Below are 9,122 nucleotides of genomic sequence, written 5' to 3' on the forward strand. Positions count from 1 at the left end.
GTGTGTGTGTGCAGTGTGTGTGTGTGGTGTGTGTGGAAATGTGGGTGTGTGTTGTGGTACAAAAAAGCTGGAGAAAACTCAGTGGGTGCAGCAGCATCTGGAGCGAAGGAAATCTGTCATGTCGGGCCGAAACCTGTCTGTCTGTCTGTCTGTCCTGAACTTTTATTTCTCCTTTACTATACAGTTTACAGTCAGCATATTCTGGTGTGCTGCTGCAAGTAAGGATTTCATTGTTCTATCTGGGACAGACAACAATAAAACACTCTTGACTCCTGATGCAGGACCAGTGATTTACGCCATACGTCCTTGCAAAGTAATGCTTTGCAACACTCACGCGTAGGTGTAAATTGGGGCCGCAAACCCTCCAAGTTCGAGCTTTCCTGCTCAAGGTGCATATAACTAAGCACAGTTCCAAATGGCACTTAACCAGAGTTTAGCACAGCTGCAACTTACATTGCTGCTCTCTTGAGAGAGAAACAAATGTTCCATTAGCCTTTTGAATTATTTGGTGTGCCACTAACGTTTAGTGATGTCTGTGCTTAGATCCTGCCCTTCCAGAGCCCAGGGTACAGTGGATGCACTATGTTTCCAATCAGTTCACCTCGGTGTCTGTTGGAAAGCATTACCTGCTGCCTCATCCATGCCTAACAACCTGTGCAGGACCATTACAGATGCGAGAACCAAATGAGGGCCATATTAAGTTCCAGTGGGATGATCTCTCCCAGTTTCAACAAGCATGCCAACATTCACTCACTAAGTTTATGTAATCGATGGCAAGCTGCCCATAGCACTGAAACCCAATATGAGAGAATGATATATTTTTGTAAATCATTTTACATTAGAACAGGGGAAGCTAAGACAACTGAGGTGTATGGAAATGTGAGGAACCAAGATAGATTAAACATGAAAGGAACAATTTTCCTTAGCAGAAGGCTCAAAAACCAGGGGCCGTGGATCTAAATATCATTGGCAGAGGATTAGAAGGAAAATGAAGAAGTCTTTTCTCAGAGGGTAGCTTATGCCCCTGTCCCACTTAGGAAACCTGAACGGAAACCTCTGGAGACTTTGCGCCCCACCCAAGGTTTCCGTGCGGTTGCCGGAGGTTGCAGGTGGTTGCCGGAGGTAGTGGAAGCAGATAGGGAGACTGACAAAAACCTCCGGGAACCGCACGGAAACCTTGGGTGGGGCGCAAAGTCTCCAGAGGTTTCCGTTCAGGTTTGCTAAGTGGGACAGGGGCATTAAGGTCAGGTTTGGGTAGTAAACCATTATATTTATAATCTAAGGTACACAAACAAGCTGGAGAAACTCAGCGGGTGCAGCAGCATCTATGGAGAAAAGGAAATAGGCGATGTTTCGGGCCGAAATCCTTCTTCAGACTGATAGGGGGTGGCGGGGGGAAGGAAGGAAAAAGGAGGAGGAGGAGCCCAAGGGCTGGGGGATGGGAGGAGACAGCTCGAGGGCTAAGGAAGGGGAGGAGACAGCAAGGGCTAACAAAATTGGGAGAATTCAATGTTCATGCCCGCCGGATGCAGGCTCCCCAGGCGGAATATGAGGTGCTGTTCCTCCAATTTCTGGTGTTGCTCGCTCTGGCCATGGGGGAGACCCAGGACAGAGGACATAGTAAAATCTACTTGGATGTGTACTTGAAGAACCATGACCTGCCGGGATAATGTCCTCCTTTTAGGAGGTGGTAGTCATCTATTGACTAGTATGAACATGGTGGCCAAAGAGCCTCCAATGGTGTCAAAAAACAAAGGTGTAATTCCATGAGAATTGCTTGAGGTTTAACCCACCAAATCAGTTTAGAATGATAAGCAACCGATTGTGTTCCTGACCTCAAACATTGTTAACATGTTGTTTTGGGAGCTTACATACCAGGAATGGGATAAAATTGCATTGAAGCAACACCCACTAATGTGTAGGAAGGAATGGCAGATGCTGGAAACATGTTAGACACAAAATACTGGAGTAACCCAGCGGGTCAGTCAGCATCTCTGGAGTAAAGGAAAAGGTGACGTTTCTGGTCGAGACCCTTCTTCAGACTGAGAGCAGGGTTTCGACCCAAAACGTCACCTATTCCATTTCTCCAGAGATGCTGCCTGACCTGTTGAGTTACTCCAGCATTTTGTGTCTATCTCCAAGGCAAACTAACACCTCGACTTCCTCAGGAGACCCAGGAAATTTGAGATGTCTCGAATGATGCGTGCAAACTTCTACAGATGCATGGCAGCTTGGTTTGGGGACAGTTTTTCCAAGCATAAAAAGAGCAGTGGATGTAGCTCCATCCATCACAGACTTCCTACCATTGACTCCATCACACACTGTACACTCTCAGAGAAGCAGCCAGCATAATCAAAGACTTGTCCCACCCCAGGCATTCCTTCTTCTCCCCACTCCCATTGGGGAGAAGATACAGAAGGGTGAAACCGTGTACCACCAGACCCAGGAACAGCTTCTTCCCCCCTGTTGCTGGCTTCTGAACGATCCGTCTATAAGCTCCCTGTTCAATTCTATGCTACCTCATTGCCATTCATTGGACTTTATCGATGGAACTGAAGTGCTATGATCAGCCATGGTCACATTGAATGGCGGTGCTGGCTTGAAGGGCCGAATGGCCTACTCCTGCACCTATTGTCTATTGTCTACGATGCTGAGTACTATATTCCGCCCTCTGTGTCTTTCCCTTCACTCTACCCAGTGTACTTTTGGTTTGATTGTATTTATAGACAATAGACAATAAACAATAGACAACAGGGGCAGGAGTAGGCCATTCGGCCCTTCGAGCCATTCAATGTGATCATGGCTGATCATCCCCAATCAGTACCTCGTTCCTACCTTCTCCCCATATCCGCTGATTCCGCTATTTTTAAGAGTCGTATCTAGCTCTCTCTTGAAAGCATCCAGAGAACCGGCCTCCACCGCCCTCTGAGGCAGAGGTATCCACAGACATTATGTACATTATTATCTAATCATATTGGATAGCATGCAAAACAAAGCTTTTTGCTGTACTTGGGTACATGTGACATTAACAAACCTAACCCTAAAATGTATCACCCTCTCCCCTGACAACAGTCTGAAGAAGGGTGTCGACCCGAAACGGCACACATTCCTTCACTCCAGAGATGCTACCTGTCCCGCTGAGTTACTCCAGCATTTTGTGTCTATCTTCAGTTTAAACCAGCATCTGCTGTTCCTTCCTACACCTAAGAAAAATCATTGCAGACATTGGACTTTAACTCTGGAAATGTTGTGCTAAAATGCTGAGAACTATATTCTGCACTCTGTATCTTTCCCTTCGCTCCACCTATCGTACTTGAGTCTGGCTTGATAGAAACATAGAAACATAGAAAATAGGTGCAGGAGTAGGCCATTCGGCCCTTCGAGCCTGCACCGCCATTCAATATGATCATGGCTGATCATCCAACTCAGTATCATGTACCTGCCTTCTCTCCATACCCCCTGATCCCTTTAGCCACAAGGGCCACATCTAACTCCCTCTTAAATATAGCCAATGAACTGGCCTCAACTACCTTCTGTGGCAGAGAGTTCCACAGATTCACCACTCTCTGTGTGAAAAATGTTTTCCTCATCTCGGTCCTAAAAGATTTCCCCCTTATCCTTAAACTGTGACCCCTTGTTCTGGGCTTCCCCAACATCGGGAACAATCTTCCTGCATCTAGCCTGTCCAACCCCTTAAGAATTTTGTAAGTTTCTATAAGATCCCCCCTCAATCTTCTAAATTCTAGCGAGTACAAGCCGAGCCTATCCAGTCTTTCTTCATATGAAAGTCCTGACATCCCAGGAATCAGTCTGGTGAACCTATAGTATTTATGTGTCGTATTTTCTTATTTGTTTGAATAACACGTTTTGCCACCGTACCTTGCTTCATGTGACGATAATAAACCTGAACTTGCTTAAATCCAAAATGGTAATTATCGACAATAAACACCTTGGCCGTGTGTGGCAAGGTGATTTATTTTATATTATTCTGTTGCAATTTGACCATTTCTACACTCATTTTGTTGAGTCATAAATTAGAACTAAATTAGCCTTATTTAACTTCAGCGAAATAAAATCTGGATCTTATTATCAGTGGCTGGATATTCTGTGCCTTGGGTGCAAGCACGAGGTGTAGGTGGGTTTAAATGTAGCAGGTTGGAAATTGCAGTAGCCATTGCTTACCTATGTTTAAACTTGCCCTGACTATATTGGTTCATGGAGGCCTTCAATGACAACTTGCCCTAAAACTTTGCAACCTCCATGTATGTGGTTCGAATACTGAACGGCCTGATTAGAGTGAATGTGGATAGGATGTTTCCACTGGTAGGAGTGTCTGGGACCAGAGGCCACAGCCTCAGAATAAAAGATGTAGCTATGGAAAGGAGACGAGATGGAATTTCTTTTAGTCAGAGGGTGGTGAATCTGTGGAATTCATTGCCGCCGATGGCTGTGGAGGCCAAGTCAATGGATATTTTTAAGGCGGAGATTGATTTGTAAAGGTGTCAGGGGTTATGGGGAGAAAGCAGGAGAATGGGGTTGAGAGGGAAAGATAGATCAGCCATGATTGGATGGCAGAGTGGACTTGATGGGCCGAATGGCCTAATTCTGCTCCGAGAACTCATGAAATGTGCTCCCCTCCAACCAATAATCTAAATGTGAAGCACCAAGCCCAAACCAAGGTGTTTAACTTCAAGTAAAGCGTTCAACGTCAAATCAGTCACAGAAAATGAAATAAAGAGAATTGAATAGAAATTGGGATGACAGGGACACGAAGAAAAAGTTGGAAAATGTACACTTTTTATTACATTTCTAACAATTAAAAGGTGAAGGAATGAAAGCCTGTGCTGGTGAAACGTAATGTACATTGCCAGAGTAGTTGCTGCTAACATTGAAAACGATAGTTGTACTAAAATGAATTAAATATAACTTTCTAAGCTGAGAAAGTGGGATATTATAGAACTAAGGAATCAAGAGGTATGGGGAGAAGGGTTACTGATTGTGGATGATCAGCCATGATCACAATGAATGGTGGTACTGGCTCAAAGGTGCAAATGGCCTACTCCTGCACCTATTTTCTATGTCTATGTTTCTTTGTTTCTAGGGTGAACGGGTGCTTAATGGTCAGCATGAACTCTGTGGGCCAAATGGTCTGTTTCCACGCTGTATCTAAACTAAACTAAACTAAACTAATTGGTGGTAGACAAAAATGCTGGAGAAACTCAGCGGGTGCAGCAGCATCTATGGAGCGAAGGAAATAGGCAACGTTTCGGACCGAAATTAGTTGGTGTCCATCTCATGGGCAAAGTCACTGTTCAGCACAGGAGAACAATATGTACAGGAATGATTTGTCCGATTATGAATATCTGAATAAAATGAAGAGTACTGCCAATGTCGTCAAGAATATCAGGTACTGTTTTGGCTGGAACTATGAAGGAAGGAAAAGGCTATCAACGAACCATGAGCAGGAAGGAACTGCAGATGCTGGTTTGTACCGAAGATGGGCACAAAATGCTGGAGCAACTCAGCTGGTCTGGCAACATCTCTGGAGAAAAGGAATAGGTGATGTTTCAGGTCACCCGTCAGGGTTCCGACCCAAAACGTCACCCATTCCTTTTCTCCAGAGATGTGGCCGGACCCGCTGTGTTACTCCAGAATTTTGTGTCTATCTCAGGTGAACAATATGTCAGGTGGAGACACAAGGAACTGCAGATGCCGGGAATCTTCCGTGGAACAACAAAGTGCTGGAGTAGCTCAATGAGCCAGGCACATCTCTAGAGGTGTCTGAAGAAGGGTTTCGGCCCGAAACGTCGCCTATTTTATTCGCTCCATAGATGCTGCTGCACCCGCTGAGTTTCTCCAGCAATTTTGTGTACCTTCGATCTTCCAGCATCTGCAGTTCCTTCTTGAACACATCTCTAGAGGACATGGTTGAGTGACGTTTTCAGGCTGATAGGAGTTGGGAGAAGAAAGCTAGGAAAGAAATGGTGGGGGGACAACATCTGCCAAGTGATTGGTGGTGACAGACTCACAAGGCTGGAGTAACTCAGCGGGACAGGCAGCATCTCTGGAGAGAAGGAATAGGTGACATTGCGGGCCGAGACCCTTCTTCAGTCTGAGAGTCAGGGGAAAGGGCAACAAGGGATATGGATGGTGCTAAGGAGAAATGAATGGAAGATATTCAAAAAGCAATGATAATCAAGGAAATGTAGGGTATTGGTGGCTGTGGGATAGGTGATACTAAGTACAGAGAAACTCAACTGAATGACAGTAAAGCTAGTATGATGTCTAGGGTGGGGGGAGGAATGGAGAGAGAGGGGTGCAAGGGTTACTTGAAGTTAGAGAAATCAATATTCATGCCGCTGGGCTGTTGACTGCCCAGGTTGTGAGTGATGGGTGGATACATGTGATGGAGGATTTCATTGCCAGATGGATGTACAAAGGCCAGCGATGAAAATAATGCAGAGGGATGGCGAATGTGGACAAAAAGGAGGCAAAAGAAGACAGGGATGACAGATGGCACAATGGGCTAAGTGTTCGGCTGGCGACCGGAAGGTAGCCGGTTCGAATCCCGCTTGGAGTGCATACTGTTGTTGTGTCCTTGGGGCAAGACACTTCACCCACCTTTGCCTGTGTGTAAATGTAATGTAATTATGTGAAGCACTTTGGGGTCAATGCAAGTTGACTAAAAATGTGCTATATAAATAAGATTATTATTATTATTAGGGAGGCAGAAGGGTGTCAGGTGAGGAGTGGTGCGATGTGAAGCTAGAGGGAGAGATATTGGAGGGAAGTGATAGGGGGGGGATAATGGGGGAAATGGGAGCGCACTGGTGTATCTGCTCAATACAAACTGTAAACACAGACAAATCCGAAAACAGAAAAACACAGATTTTCCGTGTTCAACATTTGCCTGAAGTTGCTGACGTGCAAATGCAATTGCAGCAGTAAATGTTAACCTCTGTATTATTTTCTCTGCAAATTCTTGCCCATTGTGTACCGCTGGATGTAACTGGGTGAGAATTCTGTTTCAGTTTAGTTTATTGATAATTCGCTCAGACATCAGAACTCTCCTCCGTGTTTGCCTGCTTGCAGCCTGAAAGTTTGCCCTAATATCGTTTCCTCTTAAATTGTAATAACAATCTCACCATCCTTTATTGTAACACAAAATGAATTCGTGGCGACTTGTCTCAACCGACTATTGCTAACATTTTTAAAATGTAAATTGGACCAACTTTTTGCCAGACGCGTTTGGTACAGGTGTTAAGGTTCTCCACGACTTTTGTAAGGATCTCCTGTTGAGATCTCCCCCGGTAAACAAGTCTTCAACAGCAAGAAAGCGTCGAAAACTATACAAGTTCTGAATATCACTGGATGAAATAACAAGGAACGAAAAAATAATGCGAATCTCAGGATTGTGACTTTAATCACAAATATTAACTTCGTAATATATTCCAAATGGAAACCTAAGTTGAACTTCTACCTAGGCCAGCACACGATGCAGCGGAAGATTTAACAGTAGCTCCGCGTCTATAGGGACATTACTACCAATGATTGAGTTAATGCAAGTTACTTCTGTTACTTTGACTCGAAGATGGAAGGTGTAGGAAGGAACTGCAGATGCTGGCTTAAACCAAAGAAAGTCACAAAAAGTTGGAGTAACTCAGCGGGTCAGACAGCGTCTCTGGAGATAAGGACTAGGCAACGTTTCGGGTCGAGACCTTACTTTAGTACCTTCAGTTGAAAGGCACGGTCCCGGCACATAGCAGAACTCAGGGCAATTATTCCATTATTGACTTTGGAAACTGGACTTATTTTAGTCACGGGTCACTGGGCATTTTGGAAACCAAACAGCTTCATCTGCCTTGCAATGGATTGGCTCTCGTCCATATCTTTCAGTGCCTCGGTGAGATCTGTTTCTTCCATTCCATCCCCGTCTTCAACTATGTTTTAATAACTTAAGCGAATTTTTCTCCAAAGGGAAATGGAGGAAGAGGAAATATTTTAATCTTGGCAAACCATGTGTTGGACAATTATGTGCAGTTGCCTGCACCTTGCTAACCAGTGCAGACTGGGCGTCCTGAACTCACGTCTCCAACGCCAATATCACGTCTGTGGGGTTTTTTTTACCCCAAATCCCAAAGATTTCAAATTACTTTATTTTTCCATCTATTCCAGCAGTGAAACCAAAAAACGGTGAGATTTTTGTGAGATAAAAACATATGAGATAAGATTGAAAAGACTAGGCTTGTATTCATTGGAGTTTAGAAGGATGAGGGGGGTTCTTATAGAAACATATACAATTATAAAAAGGACTGGACAAGCTAGATGCAGGAAAAATGTTCCCAATGTTGGGCGAGTTCAGAACCAGGGGGCCACAGTCTTAGAATAAAGGGGAGGTCATTTAAAACTGAGGTGGGGAAAAAACGTTTTCACCCAGAGAGTTGTGAATTTGTGAAATTCCCTGCCACAGAGGGCAGTGGAGGCCAAATCACTGGATGGATTTAAGAGAGAGTTAGATAGAGCTCTAGGGGCTAGTGGGGATATGGGGAGAAGGCAGGCACGGGTTATTGATAGGGGACGATCAGCCATGATCACAATGAATGGCGGTGCTGGCTCGAAGGGCCGAATTGCCTCCTCCTGCACCTATTTTCTATGTTTCTATTTCTGACCCAGCCAACGTGCAAGCAGCCTTTCAAACAGGCGGCGGCCAAATTGAATTATGAGATTACCTCATGGAAGACCCCAGAAGAAATGGAACAGATACATTTAAAGGAAAATTAGTAGAAGAAAATGCAATCGCAAAGTGAAAGAGCGCGCATCGAAAATCGCTGAATGACTATTGCACAACGTTATACAAATATTTTAAATTTTATTTGCAACTTCACGTGTACAAGTTGTACATTCATAATATGGATGATCCAACAAAATACACTCTGGACTATAAGTTATAGAACTGTGTCGTAAATCAGAATGTGTAAGCATGCTTGCAAATAATCACAAAACGAATACATTTCTTTAGTCTCCGTACCACTGGTTTACTGTTTAATCTTGCAATGAGTGTGTCGATCCGGCGCTAGGTTTCACTACTATCATTAATCATCTGCATCCCTGAAATGATTTTT

The sequence above is a fragment of the Leucoraja erinacea genome, chromosome 6 (assembly GCF_028641065.1).
Source record: "Leucoraja erinacea ecotype New England chromosome 6, Leri_hhj_1, whole genome shotgun sequence".
Classification (NCBI taxonomy): domain Eukaryota; kingdom Metazoa; phylum Chordata; class Chondrichthyes; order Rajiformes; family Rajidae; genus Leucoraja; species Leucoraja erinaceus.